The sequence below is a fragment of the Taeniopygia guttata genome, chromosome 10 (assembly GCF_048771995.1).
Source record: "Taeniopygia guttata chromosome 10, bTaeGut7.mat, whole genome shotgun sequence".
Lineage (NCBI taxonomy): Eukaryota > Metazoa > Chordata > Aves > Passeriformes > Estrildidae > Taeniopygia > Taeniopygia guttata.
The window spans coordinates 5,690,095-5,716,091 of record NC_133035.1 but is presented as its reverse complement, the minus strand read 5'-3'; the positions used below and the strand labels follow the sequence as shown (position 1 = coordinate 5,716,091).

At 42.7% G+C, this 25,997-nt stretch overlaps 1 protein-coding gene across 5 annotated transcripts in view; it reads right to left on the bottom strand.

The window, feature by feature from the left end:
- The window catches only part of TRPM1 (transient receptor potential cation channel subfamily M member 1), a 125,230-nt gene that overhangs the window by 93,455 nt on the left and 5,778 nt on the right, over nucleotides 1-25,997 (bottom strand). Inside the window, exon 1 of one of the 5 annotated variants that reach the window (XM_072933727.1) lies at nucleotides 23,965-25,915. The exons of the other annotated variants lie outside the window; for them this stretch is intronic. The gene's annotated coding sequence lies outside the window, so the exon portion shown is untranslated. Of the gene's footprint in view, nucleotides 1-23,964; nucleotides 25,916-25,997 lie in introns of those variants that run through there. 5 annotated transcript variants of the gene reach the window in all.

Sequence of the window (25,997 nt, the reverse complement as noted above, 5' to 3'; positions counted from 1 at the left end):
AAGTATGGTTTGTGTGTAGTAAATGATATCCCTCTGCAAAAGGAAAGCATTCCATTCCTTTCTCCACAGCTCAGAGCGTGGGTGGACTGCTCAGTGAGCACATGTCGGCCTTTTTCTTACATGTTTCCCACTGACCAGAAAGAAGGGGAAAATCCAGCATTTGCAGTTAAAACAGGTGGAGATTCCTGTGCCAAACCCCCGGGAGAAAGAAACACGGAGGGAAGGGAAGAAGACAGTGTTCTCTCCTCAGGGGACAGGTCAGAAACCTTGGCTGCCTGGCCTGCAGAGCAGCGCTGTTCGCTCTCCTTCCCCTGCTCAGCGGGAGCTGCACAAGCCTCGGGGGGAGGCGCCGCCCGTTCCCTGCGCGAAGGGGCACACACAGCGCTGCCCCGCAGGGAGAAGGGACACCCACGCTGTCCCCCCGCAGGGAGAAGGGACACACACCCACGCTGTCCCCCCGCAGGGAGAAGGGACACACACCCCCGCTGTTCCCCGCAGGGAGAAGGGACACACACCCCCGCTGTTCCCCGCAGGGAGAAGGGACATACACACACGCTGTCCCCCCGCAGGGAGAAGGGACACACACCCACGCTGTCCCTCCGCAGGGAGAAGGGACACACACACACGCTGTTCCCCGCAGGGAGAAGGGACACACACACACGCTGTTCCCCGCAGGGAGAAGGGACACACACCCCCGCTGTTCCCCGCAGGGAGAAGGGACACACACACGCTGTCCCCCCGCAGGGAGAAGGGACACACACACACGCTGTTCCCCGCAGGGAGAAGGGACACACACCCACGCTGTTCCCCCGCAGGGAGAAGGGACACACACCCCCGCTGTCCCCCCGCAGGGAGACGCGGCACCCCCGCAGTGCCGGGCCCGGGCGGGCGCTCGCGTGTGGGGACGGCCCCGCCCCTCTCTATAAATAGCGCGGCCGGGCGGGGCCCGCCGGGGCACGCGAGGACAGCGGCGGCCGCCGCTTAAACGGGCAACGCCGGCCCGGCCCCGCCTGCCCCTGCCCGGCGTGTCCACCGGCCCCCGGCTGCTCCTTCTCCGGGTCCTCCCGCTCCGTGGCTTTAGCGTCACATTCCACGCAATCCTTGAGATGGAGCCTAGTAAACAAGGATATGCCGAATATCAAAATCACCCACATTTTGCATACTCCCTCATTTTTAGCAGCAGGAAATGTAAAAGAGAACGTATCTGAAGATCAAGAAGCAAAAGTTTCTGAGGTTTAACCTTTCCTATACCAGTACTTCTGCCTAAGGTTGCCTAGAGTAGGTCATGACTGACAAAATACCACTTGCAGTTAGGTACATACATCAGGAATGGAAATTTCCATTTCACAGGGCGATGATTTTGTCAGAAAGTTGCTGAAGAGAGAGTGTGCCCCTCTGATGTCATCTGCACTGTAATTTAAAAGGTTGGGATAACTCAAACAATGACCTTCAAAGCTTCTCAACTTCTGCTAAGATCAGAGAGACATTACCCTGTATCTTCGGAACGCAAAACACGCGCTCTAACCAAGGTAAAAACCTTACCAGGCAGGACTTTGATCTTATCAAGCCCTACCTGCAAAACAGCAAGCATCCAGCACACTCCTATGTCTGAATCTGCAGCTCAGCAATAATTTCACCAGAAGGTCACTGAGAGCTGGAATCCATATTCCATGAAAGGGACTATAGAGTTATACTTGGCTGTGCAACTCACTAGGAAACTACATTAATTGCTGATTTCCACCTCTCCCTCACTCTCCACAAGCCACAAAACTTGGTACACTACATCCAATCTTTAGGGCTTAAACCGAAATTACTGGCTTGGCCCTCTGCCTGGCTAAATTAAGTCAACCTTGAACTTTGCAAGATGATTAAATTTATGATGTAGTCAGCAACATTCGTGCTTCCCTAAGTCCTCACTTTGTGGCCTGCACACTTCAACATAAGCTGCTGACAACTCTTCTTCTTTCTACTCACTCAAGCCCAACCATGTGTAGAAGCCAAAATAAGAACAGAATGAACTCCATGTGCCAACCAGCTGGAAATCTGTCTCTTGCATCAGGATTGCTTGGCTATTTTACTCCTAGCAGGATTGTTGCTAACATTCTGAGAAATTAACTTAATCACAACAGCAATAAAACTCTCATACGAATTTTTCTGTAATAATTATGCTACCTTTTACTCAATTTTCTTGCTGCTTGTCCATGTGACCATGCTTGTCACAGACAGAAATCTGAACTTGGCTGTTTTGATCCATCTGAAGGGAACAGACCGAATTCTATACCAACAGCTCTTTTTCTGTATCTCCACCTCCTTGGCCATACAGAGATACATACATACTCTCACTTTTTATGGGTTTGGGATTATTTCTCACATTGAAATTTGTATGCAGGAAGAAAAGAAGTAATCACATTACAGTTAAAGCATGCTGCCCTTTGTGTTTTACATCATGCAGTTACAATAAGGATGCACACAGATACAGAGTTTATAATTGCTACTGTAATTATTGCCATCTCACAGCCTTTTAAGTGTTTAGCTGACCAGCTACACTGTAGGTGGAAAAATCACATGAGATTTACCAATACCATTCCATTTTTTCTACAAACCAAACTCTTCACCTACCAAGTGTTAAAGCACACTTCAGAATTAGAGGCAAATGTGATGTTCCATCCCCTACCCCTGCTTGCCAGAATACCCTTATGGCAGACAATATATTTTGGTAAATTTATTTAGTGCATGTGATTTTCTGGCAAGTTATGGTATCTTTAGTCAACCAGACTGGAACTAAGACCTTTAATTTTCCAGTTTTCTATGCCATACAACCATATACACATGAGCTGGAATGCTCCGTTACCAGCTTTTAAATGAATCTGCACCTTTGCACCAATGTGAAGTGAAACCCTGCTGGGCTGGGATTGTGGAAGTATAGCAGCTAAATTATTTAAGCCTCTACAAACAAGAAGAGAATTATAGTAGAGTCTGTCTGGATTAATACACATTTTATTTGAAACTTTTCAAAACTATTGTTTTTCTTGTTAAAACCAGCTTGTTCTGGCCAACAATCTTTAAGAGGCCTTTGCCAAGTTATGAACAATGCTTCATCAACACATAGTATTGTGCAAAGCATGTAAAGATGTTTGACGAGGAACATCTAATTCAACTAATAGGATTCTTTTGGTTTTGAAATTACATACATACTTTTCAGAGGCAACACCAAAGTTCAAACTCCAGCATGCTGAAAATAATGCACCACAGCTCCCAGAGTGGAAATTTATATGCAGTTAAATTACATCTTCATGGTGAACCCAACAGCAGACATATTGCTGAGAAAGGAAGTCTCAATCAAATAAAAAACCAAAACAATCTACTTAGCCCAAACAAATTCAGAGATAAACTAACCTTCCTACTTGGGGAAAACATGGTATTTTGATTACTAAACTTTAGTCACATATGTATGAATAGGAATGGTAACAGAAAAAGATGGGGGCAATCTTTAAAAGAGAAGGAAAACAAAAGAAAAAAAAACAGGATACAGAGGAGGTGTTATGACTGGCAAAAAGCATTCAGCATTTCTAGAAGAATAAGAAAATTTTTCAACAAACAGACAATAATAAAGTTAATAGGAAAGCATGGAAGAAAACTTTGACTGGGAGGTCAACAGGAAAGAAGAACTGAAAAAACTGAGGCAATTTAGTGATAAATAAAAGATGTGTGTATATCATATATTTAAATAAATGAGCTGCATGAGCTATTTGGAATCTGTTAAATTGATAGGAAATGGCTGACATTGAACTAAAATATAGCAGAGAATTTAGTTCCTTATAGTATCAAGGAATGTGCACAATATTCTTTATTCTTCAGATTTTTGGTATCTATAAGCAGCAGCTTGTACTGCAGTAATACCAAGCTCAGAAGTCTCTCTGCCTAACAGAGCTCAGTTCTCAGAATGGCCTGGGACCATGTGGCAGCAGCATTAGAGGTGGTGGTGTCACCCTGCTGTTGTGGGTGAGGCTGTGGAGGTCAGGCTGGAAAACCCAACATTTGCCAGAATGTTATTTACTTTTAGATTGTGCAGTTTTGGATAAGTTAAGCACTGGCTGTGCAAACCACCTCAGATCCAGCTGGAAGCCATGAAAGTTTTGTACTTGATTTAGCAGCCTCCAACTCGGCATCCAAAATAAAAAGTCCAAAAGGACTGGAAAGTTTTGAAATAGTTGAGATTAATGGCTTGCCAAAGGCCACACGGGAGATCTGGCATCTTACTGGCTTTACTCAGAAAAGCAAACATGGCATGTATGAACTTCAGTGGGACTTTATTATTTCAGTGGCACATTTCCTAGATTCAAGTAACATAACAGACAAGATATGTCTATGAGCAAACTTATATGATTTAAAAGTGTTCCTTATGAAGGAAATAATTTTAACTGCTCTGGAAACAACCCCTGAGACACTGTAAGGTGTTGCTGAAAGCAAGAGTTTTTGAAAATTTAGCTTCTGAAGGTTTGGACCAAAGCAGCCTGTCAGTCTTCCAATGTTAAGGCAATTTATAATGGAAATGGAATATCTAAAACTAGAATTGCAATGGCTTTCACCTGGTGGAGGAGGGTTGGCTGCTCTTTCCTGAACTGCACCAAAGCAGCAAGTGATAGTGATAGAGCCTGCAGTCAGGATGGGCACAATAACCTCCAGCAGCTACCACCTGGCACTGAAACACATCCCCATGGGAGCAGCTGGGCAGAACAACTGATCAAGAAACGTTTGGCTGCATTAACACACTGCCTGGCTAAATAGGCATGGGATAGGAAGGAATCACTGTTTGCAATACAGGAAACCCCACATCAACATAATTCATACTTGTGCCCCAAAACTTAATCCTAAAGAAAAGCAAATGTCACTTGGAGTTATTGTAAACACTTGGAAGACATTTTTGCCATGAATGCTAATTTCCAGCTCCCAAAGATGAGAAATGTCATTATGATTATGCATAGGAGAGGTTAAGTCACTAGAGAGCCATCTAGTTGCTAAATTTATAATAGAACTGAATTGTTTTAAATGCAACTTTTTGTTTCCAGTCTTGCTCCTCCAAAGTCTGAATTAAGTCTTATTAAATACTTCTCCAGTCTTGTTTGGAACTTGAGACAAAGTGAATCAAGAAGAAATAGAAGGTAACACAAGTTCAAGCAGTTTAGGTAATACAAGCAGAAGGTGACAAGTTCATAGGAATCCCTGGGGGAACTGTTGTACAAAATACATATAAGAGACCCAAGGCTTGAATATTATTTACTTTTTCACAGCACAGGGACGCTGATACTCCTGAGGGAAAAGAATTTCCATAACAAGTCTAAACCAGTACATGTCCTATTAGGAAGACATTTCAGAACTGTGGGTAAATCCTGAATCATAGGCATTAAACTACATATTTTGCATAGGCATTAGTCCAGGCAGAGAGATCAGGCAGACACAGTATGACACCCTTACTAAGTATTTCTTCATAAGTTCATATTACAGCTGCTGACAAACAAATGCATAATCCCTAATCAGGGTTTCTGCATGTCCTGTGCCATGAAACCTTTGGAGGAGTATAAAGATTAACCAATGTAATTTTTTTGTAATACGCCATTTCTTTCCCACAAGCTCCATATCCCACAGGGGTTAAATGGTACAGTAACAGAGTTAAAATAGATGCAGGAAAGAACATAGACTTAAAAATAGATGAGGAATCCAGGAGGCAAAGATACAGGAAGAGGTCTTTGATACAAGCTGTAACAAGCATATAAGGGGATTTGAAAAAAACCACAAAACTTGAAATTGTTTGCCTCATTTAAGTCAATGTGGGTTTGCCAGTGCTGTTTACTGAGGCAGCACTGCATACAGAGAGAAAACTTGGATTTGATCATAAAGCGAATGAAGAACCACTAGTGTAGTAGGATACAGTGACAGACACAAACATTTCACTGTTTATGTGGAGTGCAGAGTCTGGTGGCCCTTCAAAGACAGAGATTGGCTTCAAGTCTGTCTTTATGCAAGCAAATCTGATAGCTTTTACATGAAAGTATTAGAACAAGATATGCTTTTGTTCTGCAGGGACATAACACACTACCCCATCCAGTCATCCCCCAGCCTTGTGTTTTTAAGGAAAAGCAAAGCTAGAAGAAGCCTTACTGGGTTTGAAACTATGAAAGTTATTAATTTACAAATCTTTAGCCTTAATGCAGCAGTGCAGCAAAGTGTTTCGAACAGTAAGTACAGTGCAGGCTTAAACACAAAGACTAATTACACAGCTGAGTTTGTATACATTTTACAGTGACATTCTTGAGGTTCTTTAACCTACAGCATACAAGTAACTGAACTTAAGAAACCAACAGTGTAACCAGTACATACTATAGCAGCAGTTCCTCAAACACCTATTAGCATGTGTTGACAGCTTTAAAAGGAAGGCTGTTGAGCAGTTATGCCGGGAAATAAACATTGCCTAACCCTAAAGAGTAACCACAAGAACAGAAAAACAAGTGTTACTGCAGCCAGTGTCTGCCTCCCACAGCACTGATCCCTGACTACTGAAATAAAAAAATTGAAAGTCACTTGAGGATCTAACTGATAAGTAACTTTCTTATATCTATATAGTCTACAATTCAAAGGTCTGGTAACCACTTCCACCCCATTACTCTCCACTCCTCCAGAAACTCTGGCTACTAGCAAAACAAAATACACCGTCTCTAAAAAACTTTCTACTAGGAGTATTTACAAGTAATATGAGTATGATCTTAGAGTAAAGCACGAAACAACTGCTTATTCTAATGTTTGGGATTAATGAGCCTGGTAGACACAAACATGTGGCCCAAAATAGACAGGAGCTAGAATCTATCTGGAAAATTCTGATGAAGATCGTGGAATTTTAAAACTTTTTCTCAGAGGAAACCACCAAGTCTCATACTAGTTAGCATCCTTTACCATTATGATGTTATGCTAGAAGATAAATGGTTTGGCTTGAGGGGAAAGGAGAGGGCCAGAAATCAACAAAATCTCTTTGCTCTGGTTATTTTTCAAGGGTTGGGGTCAGTTTGTCTTGTCACTTTGAATGGGCTGAATAATCTTGAGAATCATCCTCCTTGGAAACAGAACACCTAGGTGTGAGGCATTGGAAAGGAATACATCTGTCAAACATGGTGAAGGATCACTGAACCACATGTGGTGATATGTAGAAACACTGGACATGGAGCAAATGTGTGACACGGCCTCAGAACATTTCTGCTTGATACTCCCAACTAGAAATAAACAACAAATGTAACAAGGGAGACTCCCAGAAATGCCTTTCTACCTGAGTATTATGCAAGCTCTTCAGAGGTTAAGATCTGCTTACCCTCAAACCATAGAGTGAGATGGCAAACCTGAGATTCAGCAGCAGATCTAGTTCTTGGCAGTAAAGATGAAAACACGGCATGGGTTAAGCAGCTCTTCTTTCATTTGTGCCTCTGTATTTCACATTGCAGAGAAGGATCACATCCCAAATCCTACAACAGTTTAAATCCCAAGCACTTTTTGGCCAAGCAAAAGTCTATGGACATGCAATTGCCCCAAGTTTTCAGGGGTCAGATTCATGAAATCCACCATTGTATTGTACTGTCTGGAATGGAAGGCACACAGAATGCTCTACCCCTCTACTCCCAAAATCAGCAGCAGCCTCACACTGCTGGTTTAGCCTTTATTAGGAGGGAACAGTTCCCACTGCCCACAGCTCATGCACAGATGAGATGCAAGCACCATGCATGCAACCAACTTGCACACTTCCACCACTCAGCACACAAAAATTATCCAATTGGTGAGGATGATCCTCCATAATCAGACCAGCCCATGGGAGAAAAAAATTGTGAAATAACCCTGTGCTGTACATTCAAATTTCAGCCAAGAGTAAAACTGAAGTAAATGGCAGGAATTACATGTTTGCTAAGAGGCATGAAGCCAGAGCTAGAAGAATTGCCTCTATTCAGTGTCTCAGCTTTAGAAATCAGGAGTGGAGAAACAATTAGACAATGGACTTGGTGTACAGTTTCACTGCACTGAGGCAGAAGTGGTGGGGATGTATAGACTAGTACTCTTGGAGAACCCACACTTGCACAAGGATAAACTGCAGCACAATTAGTGCTGATCCATGAGAAACAAAGAAACCTGGCAGAGATTGAAAAGCACTCCTTCCCCAAGCCATGGATACCACTTACTTTAACCAACCAGGAATGCCTGCTACAGTTCTCCAATGCCAGCATTAGACTAAACTGCATGGAGCAGTAAACACAGGGAAAACACATTCCACAGCCCTTTGACAGACTTGGGGCAGGGATGGCAGAAGATTTCTATACTTTAAGGCTTTGGCAAGCACAGTTTTTATCCAGGCTTGACTGCAATTTTGACTGCCTACTTTATTCAGCAATTTCAGTAGACGCTGGCCCTCCTCCAGGTACTCATGGGGATTTTTAGGCAGTTTTTTCTTTCCAGCAATACCCCTCATATGCCTCCAGCAGCCATCCTGGGCCTCTGCAACAAGGTCACTTGCTGCCCTTCCTGTCACAGCACTGCCAATTGAGTACTCATGTTTTATCAAAATACCGGGACTTTGGCCAAAGCTTTTAGCTGCTCCTTAAACAAACCCTCAGCTTCAGGTATCACACCCCCAAGAGCATATGCTATAAAAGATAACACTGCTTAAAGCTGGAGTTTGCAACACCTCTAGGTTATATTTCATTCTCCAGTAATGGGAAAACACATTTGTACATATCATCTACCTCATAATGTCAGCACTTCCTGAAGAACAAGTTCTGGTTTGAAGCTCCATTCTACCAGCAGACAACTGGCAATAATGGATATCCACTGCATGATTTAATCCACCTTCCAGTTACCAAAGTCAGCCCACTTCTTTTTTTCACTGACTCAGTATCATTAAACTTAGATACAGATATTCGTATATAGTCCAGAGGCTATTGTTGCTTGCTGAGCAGCACTCACAGGTTTAAACAAAAGATTTCAAAATTTCCTACATTTATTCTGTGAGTGGCAGTAGGAGATGGGGGAGAAGAATGCAAATACTTTATACAATTAATTCAGTGTTACACAGAGTCAGAGCCATGCATCTGAACATTTGATTCAATTACAGACTTGAAACCAAGAATGTGAAACCCATTTAGCTTGCCTTATCCCTCCATAGGTATTTGCTACCTACTGCTATCTGCTGCAGGGACAGGAAGAAAAAGGACAGATCATACATCCATTAAATACTGCAATACTCAAACAATAATCTCCCAAATCCTTCACTTTGTGTGCCATTTTCTGCTCCTTAGCTCTCAGCTCTGCTGTTACAAGTACTCTCAGGTCTTCATTCACTCTTCCTCCTTCCCCTGCTGTAGTGCACTCCTGCTGGCTTGTCTGCACTCACCCGACTGCCAGTCACAGCTGCTCCTGGTGAAGCATGAGCTCCTTGTCACAGATAACAAGAGCACAACTCCTCATGACCAAGTGGCCTGAAATACATTGCACAAAGCTGCTGTGCTGACTGGCAGCCTCTCTCACATTTCATCCTCCTCTCTTCTCACTGCATGTGCCACTTGTCAGATCCTGGTAAGAATTGCTGGTTCGCTCTTGCAGCACAATGAACAAAATGCATCACAACCCTTAGGTACAAAGTTGATCAGAAATCACAGCTCTTGTTTTTATTGTTTCTCTTTAGACTATGAATCCTACCAAGAATATGTAAAAATAAGAATAATTCCCTGTAACCCTCAATTAGTCTAGAATATAAACTATTTCTGAAAATAACTGGCAACTTGAGGGTTTAATCTCAGTGGAAAACTCAAGATATTATGTCAAAAGGGAAGGTAAGTAATTACTTAGATGTTTTTTAAATTTTTACCCTATATACCAAAAGGGAAAAAAGGCCAAATTATGTAGCCCTTGTGCTCCCAGCCTCCCTAAATGGCAGTGAATGGATCACAGACTCAAAGGCTCTGCATTCACACACGTCTTACTACAGAAGCAATGTCTCAACGGCCTTTCACTACTGAATTTCAATTTCTAGCAAACATTCAAAACCAGCAGAAGATTACCCAATAATCCACATGATACAGGAATGCAGCAAGCTTTTACCTAAAGATAGCAAGTTTTGTCCCACACGACTCACTTCTTTATTCATTTCAACATTTTAATGGTGGTTTTCTAAAATACTTTGGGGGGGAGGGTGTCATGACAACCAGCATAACAAATTACTCCTCTTCTGCTACTCTGAGAAACTATCATTTTCCCCTCCCTGATAGCTACCAGCTAAATTAAGTAATGGGCAGAAGGCTGATAAAAATCAAAGACATTTGTTCCATCTTTCCAAGCCCCTGACTCACCCCCTTCTCTCACTGCAGGTAAGCCAAGCACCAGATGCTCTCCCTCTTCTCTTAGCCAAGAGCCCTGCTCTGAAAGGAACAGGTCTTCTTCCACTCCAGCACTCACACAACCAACCTTCTTCACTTGCCTCCATGGAAAACTAAACCTCTTCTTCTTGCTCCTCCACACCCAGCTCTTTAGGAGACAAATGTTTTTCACTACTTTCTCTCCTGTATCTCAGCCTCACTCATCATCTGCTGAAATGGGAAACACCTGTGTCTCCTACTTATTTTAACAGCAAGAGCTGTAGCAGGTGGGACTGTGCTCCAGCCCACAACTACTACCAGCACTGCACTGCTTCCAACACCAGAAGTCCCAGGCTTCCTGGAGGACAAGAGCCCTTGAAGAATTTTTATGCAGAGTCTGAAGTCTCTGTGATCAGAGAATTAAACAGGCTGTCTTAGTTGATGGGTTACTTGTGGATAATCCATATAAACAGATGCAACAGAATGCTAAAACTCCACAGTGCTAGTTGTTCCTCTTCTGTCTCTGAACCGCAGCCCTGGGGTTTCCACCAGCTTGCTGGAAAGATGCACTTCTGCAAATACTTAATCAGATCTAAATGAAACAGAATTACGTCAGAACAGCAAGAGGGGTGTTGAAAAGAAATGGGAGAATTAAAGAAAGGTGACATGGTGAGCCTATTCTAGCAGGCAGCAAGAGACATGAGATTCTTCCAGCAGTTTCCCCCTGAATACAAAACTGCAGGACTTCTCTATTCTTAATACTGCATAAACCATTCACAGGAAATATTCCCACAAGGTAAATGCAGTCTTCACTTAAGCAAAATTTACAGTCAAGCTTTCACAGCCTTCCCTCTCTTATCAGAGCATCTTTATTTACTACATGGAACATACTAATTAAGAGTGTGATGTTTTGTTGTTCAAATTCTCTCTGAGACATCCTCCACAGGTTTTGTCTGTAATTGTGCCATTTACTTCCTACAGTGCATTACATCTCTGGAAATGTACAGGAACAGTGTGCGTGCAGAATACAATGGACACTTTGTACAGCACAGCTAATTCTCTGGGTTACAAGCAGTGAGCTCTGGGGTTGGGAAAGGCCCCCTTGGAACCCTGTATCCTTGCCCCATGGCTCACTCAGAATAAGAATGCTTTTTGTGTTTTTAATTATGTCATTCACTACTTACATAAAGTCCTTCTAGTAATCTCGACAAAAGATGCTGCATAGTCCACAACATATATGATGTATCTCCTCAAGACAGCTTTGAGAAATTCAGAGAGGGTTTCCAAACCTAGGACAGTGTTTGCACTAAGTATCTCAAAGTGACTCTTTGCTGCTGCTATTGTCTTTTACATACTTAGCCTTCTTCTCCCTCTTCGTTTCCTCCCTATTTGAATTTATTTGCCTTAGTTTTTCTCATTAAACATTTCTGTTCTCTGGATGCTCTCTATTTGAGCTGTACCCACACAGTGCAGCACCACCAGTTCTACTCCCCGCCTGTGTGAGAACTCTAAGATCCTACTTCAGAAAACTACTGTTGATTTTGGTGGCCCTTAAGGACAGAATTAGGCAGCCCTTACTGAATACAGCTTTTTCCAAACCAGGGACCCTGGCTGGAGCACAGCTTCAAGGAAAAAAAAAACAGACCTGAGAGCTAAAAATGCCTCACTGGTGGCAGGCAGAAGAGTTAGAAAGCAGAGCCCCAGTTAAGGTGAGCACCTGATGGACTCCTTCCTGCCCAAAGGAAACCACAACTCACCTGCCCTTTCACTAAGGGTTAGCTGCTGTTAACTGCCTCAGTGTGTTTGTTCTTCCTCATTTGCAGGTATCTCACCTGGGGAATGTCCTAGCCCAAAGAAAATCTCTTGTTTAGAAATGAGCTATAGAGTCAACACTATCTTTGTGCAGCTACTTTGAAACATACAGGCACCTTCTTCACTTCTGTGGGTTCTGTGACCGCCAGCTAGAAGGTGTGTGCTCTGACTCACAGTACTGTAATGTACACATTAACACTTTTCACCTAAACAATGGCATCAAGTGTATTATTTAATATTTTCACTATACAATCAGTAAAGCATTTCTATATGTTATTAAGTATCATCACATTCCACTCTGAACTGCCTATATGGTATTATTTCTGAAAGATATTGTAAGTTACAACATTGAAATACAAAGAATGAAAATGAAATTTACCTTACTTATTAAATGAAAGTTAATAATCTACAAACAAGTGCTGCCATGGCACTGTACTACTTACTGCAACAAGTAATTAAGCCTGCATCCTTATTTTGTCTGTACAAGATTTCTGTTGCAAGCCTCAGCCTTCACAGTACAGTTCTGAAAAACTAGACAGTTATGGGAGAAGGACACAAACACGTCCAAAGTGACTGAATGAGATCATGATGTTATTTCTCTTATTCTGAGACACAGCATGGCAGTTCTGCACTATGGAATAAATACACTGTTATCAGAAAGGCCCAGTTGGTTCCCCAAAAAGCATCCCACTCACTGAAGGCGTTTATTATGAATTTTGAAATATCTAGGTTTCTTGGAAAATGCATGACATCATGTCCCTCACTCACTGTGCTTTGTTCAGCACTTATGCTATGCAGAATCATGAAAAACTGTTGAACAGTCAGCCTTACCCCGTGGTGCTTTGCTGTCACCACTGTGGGACAAGCAGCCCCTTGTTCTGGGCTGCTGTTGACCACAGTCATGGTTCAGATGAGCCCTGACGTGCTCAGCTGGACAGAAGAGCACTGGCAGCTGTGGGACAAACACACGCAATTAGCCAGCACCTGCCATGCACAGCACTCACAAGCCTCATTCAGAACATGAAGCTGCCCCTGATAGATAAGGAGGCTACTAAAGAGAGTAACTACACTGGAGAGAACACTACAAATTTGACAAACAACTGTTGCATTGCCTGGCTATTATTAGTGAAGCACAGTATACCCCAGAAATTCAATGTAGTGTTACTAAGGGGAAATCTATTCCTCCCAGGTACAGACAGAACTGCAGAGATGCTGTGGCTTCTGCTGCAGGTGTTCAGCAGCAGGAAGACAAGAGAGGGTCTCATAAGAGCTACTCACAGATTGCACCAAAAAAGCTGAGGTGGTTACTGTTCTACAAACCACTAAACTTTTCATTCCTTCCAGCCCCAGCAGGGAATCCTAAGTTCATTGCACACTTGAAGTACACAGGTAAGGCTTTGTCCTAAATCCAAACGACCACCAGCATATTGTGCATACTGCTGAATGTCACTGAACTCATCCTCTTACTGAACTAGGTTTTTCTTTTTCTTTTTTTTTTTTTTTAATACCCAAACCACCAAAAAGGAAATTAATCTTCTCAGGCAGGCAATCCCACTGAAGAATGCAGTGAACCACTTAATTGCTCAGAACACAAACTCACTGCCTAGCAGACCTAGCCAGACCACATGTTCCACTACATTTTTATTTTGTAAACAGCTGAATGCACAAAACAAGACAGTTTCATATCCCAAGTAAATAATCTGGGATAAGAGTAAATCAACCAATGCACTTGGAAAATTATCACTCTGTATTCTTAACACATTCCACTTAGTGTTATTTGAGCCCTTCTATGTTTGTTTTCTTTGAATCTGAGTGAATGCATTTGATTCTGGTGAATGGTAAGTCCTCTGAAGAACTACGTCCACACTTCTTTTCTCAACATTTACTCGAAGTAAATTCTGGATTATATAATTACTGTGAAGCAATATAAAAAGATGCATTGGAAATCCATGTTGTCAGTGCTCTCCTATGGCAGTTATTTTCAGGAAATGGAACTCCTGCATGAATTGGGAAACTAACCAATAAAACAAATGGCAAATTTTCAGTCACCTGTCTGCAAACCATCTGCATAGCTAGAATTCCTCAGGACAAAGTGTTGAATAGTGCTGAAGAGAAAACCATGTTTGTGATATATACACAGGCAGCTCAACAATAAGCAAATAGTTCTGTAGGCAAGACAAATTCAAGAAAAACTATTTCCTAGGCTAATCAGCATGAGATAACTTATGCCCCAAAAGCTGCAGCTTCCCATCACAGACAGGGACCTATCTTCTAGCCACTTACCTCTTTGCAAAGGACATCTACAACATTACTTGTTTTTATCACTTGAACTCACGTAACAAAATTAAAATGTATAAAGTAGAAAACAGACATGAAATTGAGTGAGCCTGGCTTCCATAACAAAAAACCCACAGCAACCAACCAACCAACTAAGAGGAAGTAGGATCATGCAAAGGAGAATCCAGAAATTTGGCTGTGGATTTTTATGTTTTTCCTTTAGCAAAATTTATGTGGTGACTGCACTGGTTCTTCTGTAGTCTAATGAGGTCCAGATTTTCTTTCTTTTAATTCAAAAAATATGCTTTAATAGTTGATGCTAAGTCTGAAGTGTTACAAGTTAGGTACTTTTAATTTCAGTCATATAAACACTAGGATTGTATGCTAAGAACTCTGAAGATTTACAAAACCTACAATAACAATCTCACCAGTCATTTAAGGAACAAGAGGAAGAAGTTTTAGAGCTCACCTTTACTGTACATAGCCATTTGCACCAAGGAGCTATTTGGTAAATCTGACTTTGCAGAAAGAGGGCCCAATCTCTTCCTCAAATGTGAGATGATCAGCTTGAATGACAAATGCTGGAGATTTAGGATAACTCCTAGGAAAACCATTACCATGAAAAATCACTCCTGATCCTGAAAAAGCCTACTTAAGTCAGAGCTAGTGTGATAATTACTGATGTGGTAAGCCTTTCATGAAGGACATCAGATTATTTCAGATGTCTATAGTATGTGGGTCAGTGTGCAAGTCATAAAATCACAGAATCATCTAGGTTGGAAAAGACCTTTAAGATCATCCAGGCCAATCTTTAACCCAGCACTGTCAAGCCTGCTATTTAATCATGTCCCTAAGTGTCACATCAGCACATCTTTTAAATTCCTCTAAACACTTCCCTGGGCAGCCTATTCCAATGTCTAATAACCCTTTCAGTGAAGAAATTTTTCCTAATATCCAGTCCAAATCTCCCCTACTGCAACTTGAGGCCACTTTCTCTTGTCCACTTATTATCTGGGAGGCTGACACCTGGCTACACCCTCCTTTCAGGGAGTTGTAGAGGTCACCCCTGAGCCTCCTTTTCCCCACGTGAAAAACTAAGCACCCTCAGCTGCTCCTCATCACACTCGTGCTCCAGACCATTCACCAGCTCTGCTGCCATTCTCTGGACTCACTCCAGCACCTCAAGGCTCTTGCAAGGGACCCAAAACTGGATACAATATTGGAGGTGCAGCAGTGCAGCCTCACCAGTGCAGAGTGAAGGGCACTGCACACTGCACTCAGGCAAAGAGTTCTGGGAAAGACATATTTCCAGAGCTCAAAGGGAATTATTCTGATATAGCTCAATGGAGCACATAGGCCTGCTTCAGAACAAGTTTTCAGGTAGTAAACTAAACTACTCTTAGCTTAAAAAGAAGAAACCACAGCCAGAATTTACACAATTGACGTCAAAGGTCTCCAAAACTACACTAAAGAAGCCCAATTTTCAAAATGTCTTTGAGCCCAGTGCTCTCAGAAATGGAGAGCATTGCTATAGTTTTGCAGGGACATACTGGACAATGAGGAAACTTGTGAGGCAGGTCCCAGAGAACCAGCTGGTACAGCTCATGCTTCTAAGCCATATGACATGCACAGTTTTCCCCCTCTGCCTGGCTTTCCTGGAAATAACTAAAGTTTCTGCACAGCACTTAGTCACATGTGTGATCATTTATGTACTTCACTCTACAGACTGAGCCTTTTTTGTAATTTGATGACATATTTCTGCAACTGTCCTCTACTATATATGTATGATCTATTTTCTACATCAGGAACTGACTCAGGAGAGGAGAACATACTGTCATGTTAAATTATGTCACTGTCACCTAGTGTTCCTGAAAAAAAAACCCAAGAGAACTCTCTGAAGTCTGTCTGCATATCACACATAGCATCTAAACTGCATGTCTACCACTTAATCAATTTATTGGCATAAACAATGCTGGTAAAAATTATTTGCTTTTAGGTTGTCAGCAAAACCTGCGCCTGGGCATTTCTGAAAATGCAAGGATTGGATTCTCAAAGAAAACACAAAGGTATCCCAGGTCTCATTCTACAACAAAGTCATTTGGTTGGACTTGAGAGAGCCTTTTTCTTGTTTAGATTATCTTTCCACATGGATTAAGTTTGGGTATCTATGAATTATTATGGGATAACTCATCCTATCTCCATCAAAGTATCTGGATTTTAGGCATCTGTAGGGCTGACAGTCAGGTGTCAGTATGTGTCAAAGTCAAAGATGCCAGCACAATGGAGCAGGAGACATGGGCCAGTTGCAAGTCTTGTGCTGATAGTGGAGATAGTGCAAACATGGGCAGTAAACAAGAGGAGGAGAGAAGAGCAAATCACTGCTTCATAGACAGTTTCTGTTCATAAGGAATCATACAAACACTGCATTTAAGAGACTACATGCGTTAAATACATAGGAGACAATGAATCACAGAGTTTACAGCAATAAGGAAGTCAAGCAGTGTCTGTTCACAGATGAGAAAGGCTGGCTTAGCTTCTCAGGCCCTGTTTCTGGGAGCAGTATTATCTGCTGGCTAAATCTCCTTCATAGAACAGACAATAAAGTTCCTGGCTGCAGAAGAACTGACAGTGGTTACAAAAGCACAAAAAAACCCCAACAAACTCCAAACCAAAAAACAACTCAGGAAAATCTCCCATTGTTGCCAAGAAACCCACAGCAGAGCTGGAGATACCAAAAGCTGTAGGTTGGAACAGATGAAACAGAGCACCAGGACACTGCCCAGGAAGGCAGTGAAAAGGGACTGGTTTTCATAGAGAGGATACAGCAGTAGGAAACTAAGTCCCACAACAGGTGCTCCCTAACTCTCCCCACAGTGGGCTGAGGGAGAGAACTGGAAGGGCAAAAGTGAGAAAACTTGTGTGTCAAGTTAAAGACAGTTTAATCAGGAGAAGGGGAAACAAAAAAACCCAAAACAAAACAAAAAGAAAAACAGCTATACAGAAGCAATCACTTAACACCAGCTACACCAATACCCAGCCAGTTCCCAAGCAATGGCAACCCCTGGAAAACTCACCCCAGCCGCACTGCTGAGCATGATGTTTCAGAGTATGGAATATGCCTTCAGTCCCCTGGGGTCAGCTGTCCTGGCTGTGTCCCCTCCCAGGCTCTTGCCCACCCCCAGACTCCTCACTGCAGGGCAGAGTGAGACATGGAGAAAGCCTGGACACTGTGCGAGCTCTGCACAGAAGTAGCTAAAACATCTGTGTGATATCAGCACTGCTTGGTGACAAATCCAAAGCACAGCACTGCACAGCTGCTGTGAAGTAAATTAACCCCATCTCAGGCAAACCCAGTACAAGGACTCACTCACACCCAGTTAAAGCTAACTGAACCTTGTCAACAGCCATTATCCCATGCTCAGCCTCCAGCTGCACTTGAGTAATGGTTTCCAGAGGAGTGCAATTCAGGCTTGGGTGACTCACTCTCCTTAATTAATCAGTAAGAGACAGATTCACTTATTTTACACAAAACTCAGGGAGCTGACTTGCACAGCTTACACAGAAGGCTGTGTGGATAGATTGACTGACCACACATCTGGGCTAGTGACCTAGATGCAGACTAAAGACAGACTGGCACAAAGGCCAGTGAAGCTGAAATCTGTGCTGATAAATCTTTTAAAAAAAGAAACCCACTTATAAACTCTGTGTTCCTGACACAGACCTGTGTTACACTCTTGGACACATTGCAAACTCTGCTGGGTTTGGTCTTTGCAGGGCACTCCCACCCTGAGGAGCAAATTTTGCAGAGGTGGGATCTCCTAGACCCATCTACATTCAGACTCCCAAAACGTGTAAAAGTCTCCCAGTTAAGTGGACATTTTGGGTTAATAGTTTATTCCTTCAGTGGCAATCTTCAGGGAAAGCAAATATACAGATCACATGAGCCTGCTGAAAACCAGTTACTTTTACTTTACATATCACAAGTTACCCACATACACTTGCCCATTTTTTCAGTAACTTCACAACTCTCTAACATCAGAGGTCTCCGAGCAATCTAGTTCAGTGTCATTCAGTCTCACTCTCTCTTTAGCTGACCTTTGAATCAAGCAGCAACAAAACAGATTTCTCTCCCTCCAAGTCCTATCTTTCCTCCACCAGCAGTATGCTTATACTCAAAAGAAAAAGGCTAAGCAGAGATGCTTTTATGTATAATTTGTAGCTACTTTGCTAAGCTCTCATCAGCCTCATCACATAATCACTGCTCTTGAATCTCCACTACACTCTCACCTTTAAGTCCAAATTCAGATTATAAACAATGATCTGCCAGGGAAAGTAGCTATTTTCTTACTCACAGAGGCTCCACTGGGATGCACAGAGACCCAGAAATGCATAGTATTTCACCACCTCATGATGCAGTCCAAAATAATTTCATTTGTTCTTTGCAGTGGCTCAACTGAGAGGCAGAAGAAAAATTGACAGAACCCTGAATTCCAAATTCAGTTTGCAGTCTCACACAAATATACCAACTGCTCAACAGGAAGCATTAGTTATCAATTGTACTCAAACGTTGTATCTTTTTATAATGATTCTGCAAATATAAAATCTGATTTTTGAGCACTGACTACTCCAGTTGGCCTAACATATTACTCATGTAACATTATAATATCTGCTTCAGAAAGCATATTGCAAAAATATCCAGCAATTTTTGCAATATTTTGCAGCGGTGTTTTCACCTGTGAGCCACTGCTGACTTGCAAGCATGAACGTGAATTAATGTTATGCAACTCTTACTGAATAAGCTACTGGGTCAATTCACTCATCTGAGCACTTCCTGATGACATGCTGGTATCTTCTGCGCTTTTGAATAAAAAGAAGCTTAGCAAAAGTGACAACACGCAATATTCACACATTGCAAAAAGCACAGAGAAGTTAAGAAACAGAAATAATAAATGGGCCAAAAAGACCAAAACCAATAAAAGACCAAAACCAACATTGAAATGAGTTAAACTGACCTCAAGGTAATAATGATTCTGTGGATTAAATCCAGTGGAAGTGATTATGCTTAATACATGGCTTCTAACTTCATTACTTTCTGCTTCATAGCTGGCAAAACCCAACAGAAGTCTGGTTACAGAGTGAAAATAGAAGTAGTAATTATTTTATGTTTTACCTTCCCATATTTGCTGTACCTTAACTTGAATATTCTCCTTTTCTTTGGTAAGCTTTATTCAACTTGATGTTGCATTTAAAATAAGTTATTTTCTTTTTCTGACCATATTCCTCACCAATACATAGCAGACACAGAACTTCATATCATCCTTTCAAGTTCTGTGATTTTCTTATGGCAGGAAATTTGCAATTCCCAATATTCTTAAGCTTTTACATCAACAGTTAGAGGGCACTTTACTGGTGCAGCTGCTGATTTATGATTAGATATCTCAGAACCACTGGCCATCAAATGTAACTCCTTCACTTTGAAATTTTTTCATAGTGTGTTACAGACCATTGACCTACAGCTTGGCTCTCAATGAATTGCTCTTCTGTAATGTAAGATGAAAAGCAACCTTATGGAAATTAGAGAGGTTAAAGGAAGATACAAAAGAAAATCAACAGCAAAATCCTGAATGTTTGGTTGTGGGTCACCACTTCAGAGGTCTCACCACAGCAGAAAAGCAGGTCTCTATCTAGAAATGAACCAAGACACTCTTGTGCCCCAGCTGCAGAGGTGAGGCACACCATGAACAGGCCTGCTTGGTGTATTTGGTGATGTTGATCACTGTGCAGCTTTTGATGAAGACCAGCTCATCATTATTGCAAGAAACAGCACTGGCACCTTGAAGTCCTCTTTTCCTGCTTTATGGCTGAAAGAAACTAGAGAAATAGTCTTTTACACCTTCATACATGATATTTCTTTGATCACAGCTGTCTCAGAGGTTGTCTGTAAGAAAGAATGCTATAAGCATAGTAACTTCAGGTGTCTCCTGTGATCTGCCGAGATCAGTGCCATGTCTGACAGCTGAAGCAGAAACTGAACTTCAGGTAACAAAATTTCACATTTGCTGCTCACATAGGAGTTCCTGACTTCTGCCTCTGGGCTTTCCAGTATGGAAAGGGTAATGCCCAGAAGTCACAGAACCTTATAAGCATGTAAGGCACCCCACAGCCCCCAGTCACTGCTGCCACTTAGAAATTCACAAGCATTATTTGCACACACAGTGGCTTTGATGAGTCTGTGGATAGTATCATTGTATTCTCCCAAAAGAATCCATTAAAATTGATTCAGTTTGCATACAATATCATTGCTGCTCACTCCTAAGATCTAAACTATCATTTCATGCTTTGTGACAAAAAAGGACTAAGCACTGAACAAGAAATGTGCTTCCTTTTGTTCCTCAGCTTTCAGCATTTTCCACAAAGATACAACATTACCCAGTGAATACCAATTCCCTCAGACCAGGGGGAGTGAGCCCAGTTGGGCCTCTCCATTTCCCTGTCCCTTCCATTGCCATACTGGTCACTTCAGTCTCCTCCTGCAGAAATGAAGAGCTGAAAAAAAATAAACCTCTCAATCACTGCTCAACACAAGATTGTGTTTACATTTATATTAAACTCTCTTTTCCACAGCACACACAATAGCACAAACTGATGTAGTACACACCAGAGAACACAATCTCTTTTGTGTTCTGAAAGTATCAAAATACTTCTTAAATGTAAGATTTTTTTTTTCTTTCCCTAATTGTACTTTTATCACTGCCATGCCAATACTTTTTTCTCCCATTTTGTGTGCAGTCATCAGTTACAACAGCACAATGGGCAATACTCTGGCATTTTGGATTCCTGTCACAGCCAGTCAGGGAGGTCAGTGATAGAGAACACTGCTTTCACTACAGCTTACAGTGCTTTCGCAGCCCTCCAAAGCTTCTTGCTGTGTTTCTGAAATGTTAAAGTTGCTGACTCACAGGTAAAAATGGCTTCCTGACTTTTTTAATATTCAAGCCTTAACTCCCCCTTTTGCAACAGTACTGTCAAATGTAAGCCACTATATAATTTTTTTTACCAAGTCTTTGACAACTGGAGTCTTATTAGTGTTGATACACATTCAAGCAATTACTTGATGTAACACAGTGATTTGTCCAAATTCAAATGAGCTAAATGGATTCTGAAGATGAGGCTAAACATCTGATACTCACTCTTTTATTAACACACCAGGATGCCTGGTAAAAACAACTCTGTGCAAACATTCAGGGGAGAGTGTGGCTCACTTCTAGCAAGAACCTGCTCATTGCCTCCCTCTCTTCCTCTCTTCTGCACTATTATTAACCTGATACCAAGAAAACAGAGTGTTAGGCAAGCTTATCTTTGAGAGACCTGCAGACCACAGGTTTTATAATTCCATCCCCTTTTATTTCCTTTTATTTCCAGAGCCCCCCCTCAAACCATGAAACCACTAAGAAAGAGCCACAGAAAAGCCTCAGTACAGACTGATAGATTTTGTCATAGGATTGTGGCTACAAGTACTGCAAGAACACAGGCAGAGAGACATCTGCTATTTTTTCTGTTTCCTTTTTTCTTCTGTTTCATTAGAAAAGGAACTATTTCCACAGACAAAATGAAATGAAGCTACATGTCTTCATCTTCCAGATGCTTTGTAGGAACTGAAACAGGGAGAGCAGCTATGTGACCTTTTCCTGTTCTCATACATAGCTTCCCGAGATGATATAGAATAATGTAACTTCCCTGAAGCCCACAGAACTCCTGTGGCTTACACTTCTTGTATCTCACTCACTGGATATAACACAGAAGTGTACGAAAAGAGAAAAAATTACTGAGCAAACTCAGGCAGGAAAAGTGTTGATGAAGTATCTGCTACTATAAACTGCATGTTTAGATCTTATCATGTTCTTCAGAATAGTAAACTAATTTCTCTCAGATAAAATTCCTCATATTTCCCACTCATAAAATTCTTCCTTCAGTTGGCCCAATTTTGCATGTTGCAGTCTTCCACTATTATTTGGTTTACAGCCAACTTCTAATCAGAATAACAGTTTTTACACTAGTTATAAGAAATGCTCCTAGAGCTCAATTACGTCTTTATTTTGGCCATGCCATCAGTCTGCAATTGTAGAAGGACTTTGTTCTATTCTGTTTAAAGCTCCTGTTAACAGAGTCCATAAAACTATTTTCATTTCACAAAGCAATTTAGACTTTCTTATTCCTGTAAGTTAAAACAATGAGCTATTTTGGGAAGGGCAAAACAGGGTGGATTCCATGTAAAATTATTCTGCTGCCACACACTTGTAGCTAAACAAAACTCTAAATTATGTAATATGAAAACAATAAATATTAAAAACCTCTGCCAAAAACCAGGACGTATTTCTTGAGTGGATAGAAAAATAATGCCATAACAAAGGGAAAAATTCTCACCTCAGTCTGTGGGCCAGATGCCTGCAGGTAAGAGCACATTAACAATATAATCAAATAAGAAAATTAAGTAAGGAGGTAGGATCTATTTTGATCACTTTTTTGGTAATCTCAGTTTCAAAATTCACCTCCTTTGGTATTAACAAGTCAGGTATAAGATGTTCAACCGAGGTGAATTCGAGATGTACTGTGTACTTACAGAAATTCACTTTTCCAGTTAATCAGAAAAAAACATGCAACAATTATCCATGAACTAATAGGCAGGTAAATATACATGATTTTAAGAAGAAGTTGATAAATGGGCAAAGTATTTTGTCTAGTGATTTTCCATAAATTATTTTTGTCCTAGGGATCTAATGTAACAACTGAAGTTCCTTGCAAAGCAGACAGACCTCCTACCCCTGCTGCTTGCAGGTAGGTTATTTACCACTCTTAGTTCAGAAAGCTGCATTTGAGATTTGCAATCCTGCATTGAAGCCAAAGCTGGTCCCATTGGGAAGCAGGAATGATGTCCACGTGAAAAATACACTTATTGCACACCCTGCTCTTGAACAAGCAGCGACAGTGACTTTCCTACTAACGGTGTGCAAGACAGGACTTTTTGTTTTTACTTCTAGTGAGCTATTAAAAAGTCAGAAGCGCACTTTTGTTCATAGTTATGATTTAAAAGAAAGCAATATATGACCCTAACTGGACAACATAAACATCTGCTGAATAGTATTAACTTTTCTTTTGCATATAAAAGTTTTTCTATTAAAAGTAACTTTCACAACATTACTCTTTCCCAAATGAAGAAGGCAACTCACAGGGTTCATCCAGGCAAAGAGGGAGCAGGTCTCATGCAAGTACAGCTCCCCCCTCAGCCCCCGCGCCGAACGCCACCGTGCCACAGTGCCCGGCGCTGACACCGGCTCCCAGCGCAAACCGGCACAACAACGCCAGGGGCCATGGACCATGGGGAAAAGGCACTCCTACACAACAGCAGCTTCTATCAGGGCACGGCTTTAACCCAACAGATATCTGAAAATGAAAGTTCGCCCCTCTCCCGGCCATCAGCTGCACCAGCCATTACCCGCTCACAGCCGCCTCTGCCATCGGGCCCGGCTGTGCACTCGACGCTGCGCCGCTCTCCACTGGCCAGAGACGCCAGGAACGTGGTGAGCCGTGTCCTGCCCGCTCACGCCATGAACACAAAACAGGAACAACAGCGAATTGTCCCGCACAGAGCCCCCGGCCACACCGACATCACCGTCCGCACCGTCCACCTGCCTGAGGGACGCCTCGCACGGCATGTAAGGGCCTTCGCCATTGGCCGGCCTGCCCCGAGGGGCCGGGACAGCCAATCACAGCTCTCGTCTCTCCCGAGGGGCTCTCCCCTGAGGCGGGCAGGCGGTGTGGGCCGCGCTGAGGGCGGGGATCCCGCGGTCGGCAGCGCCCTGTGGGCTCGGCCAGCGCCTCTGCCCGCCTGGGGACCGGCCCCTCCGGCCCTCTGACCCCGAGGGGGCCTCCGCTACACAGCGGGAAAGAGCTCGACCAGAACAGTGCGTGACGGGATGAGAGAGCGTCGAGGAGAGGCGGTAGGAGCGGGGCCCAGCAGCGCTGAGGGGGTTGCGTGGGCTGAGGGCGCAGCAGCGCTGAGGGGGTTGCGTGGGCTGAGGGCGCAAAGAGCCTCTAGAATCCAGATCAGAGCCTGCTGGTGGTTGGCAACCAGAAAAGTCCACATCTCCCTTTTACTGTACATTTTCTGATAATTGTCCTTGATCCCAGAGTTAAGACAGAATTTGTGCCTAAGGATTACCCTTTCTTCATTTCCCTAAAAATGGCCCGTTTCTTGTCAAGCTGAAAGAGCTGCAGGGTTTCTTCTCTGAATCTACTACTAAACAACTGCCAGGTAGGTCTGCTTAAACAAACAGAAGAATATAATGTTTCTTTATAAAGATGTTTTCCACAGAATTCCTTTTTCGTCTAACAGGTAAGTCCCAAACTCAACCTTTTTGTTGGGAAATGTGCTAACATGTCCTGTAGACCTGCTCAGAACAAATGGTGTAGTACAGTGTGTCTGCATCAAAACGTTCAGTCTCGATTCAGCATTAAACCACATCCTGCTGCACTGGGTGTACCTTATTTCTCTGTGCTACAGAGACAGCACCACAGGCTGCCCTGCTCTGAGCAGACATGGGGGCACTGTGGCCCCACAGGTACCATGAGCCTGGCCCTGAGGGGCCAGTGGCTCCTCAGTGGCCAGTGGTGCACGGGAACATAAATTCCATTTTTTCACAAAGCACAGTGGTAGCATAAGCAGACTTTACTCCTGAATGTGGTATTTTCACATGTACCAAACCAACTTTTTGCTCAGCCTAACACCAAAACTATTTGGGCTTCTGGAACAGATGGTCACTTTCACTCACGCCGCCTCAAACTCCACAAAACTTTTCCTCCAGAAAGAAGGGCTTCCAAAGCAGCCCTCCTCTGATCATCTCTGTCTCAGAGAGAAAAAAAAAAAAAAGTGTTTGCTAAAGACCTGAATTTCACAGGAATTACTCTGGAGAAACATGTTCCAGCAAAAGGTAATAGGTGTCACAAGTGCTTTCAGATTTCCATTCAGATCCATTTCCTTACTTCTACTCCATAAGTTAATTACACATACAGCTCTCTCCTTGATTCAGGCATTAATCTCTATAAAACTGGCCGAGCTGAATCTTTTACAAGCAGAGAATAATAATGAAACCCAAGTTATTTGCATTTGTACTTAAATAATTCAGAAGCTGCGGAGTGCTGGAGTTTTGACAGGAAGGTGATTTCCAGTGTGTTCTCTGGCAGTTTTTTAAACCTGTCACAACCCATTAAAATCCACACCGGAGCTCCATCTGTGTAGCTGCGGACCAAACCGTGCAGCTCCGCTCTTTCCTGTCACTTGTACCCGTTCCAACTTCACAACGTTTTAATCGCGTGAAGTTCAGCGCGTGTTGTTGTGTCCCTCGCAGTGCAGCTCTGACGCGTCCGTCGGAGCGTGCAGGGGCGGGAGCGAAAGGCCCGGGAGCTGCGCGGCCGCGCCCGGCGGAGGGGTCCGTGCGCGCCGCCCTGCGCGCTGCGGCCCCGCCGGGG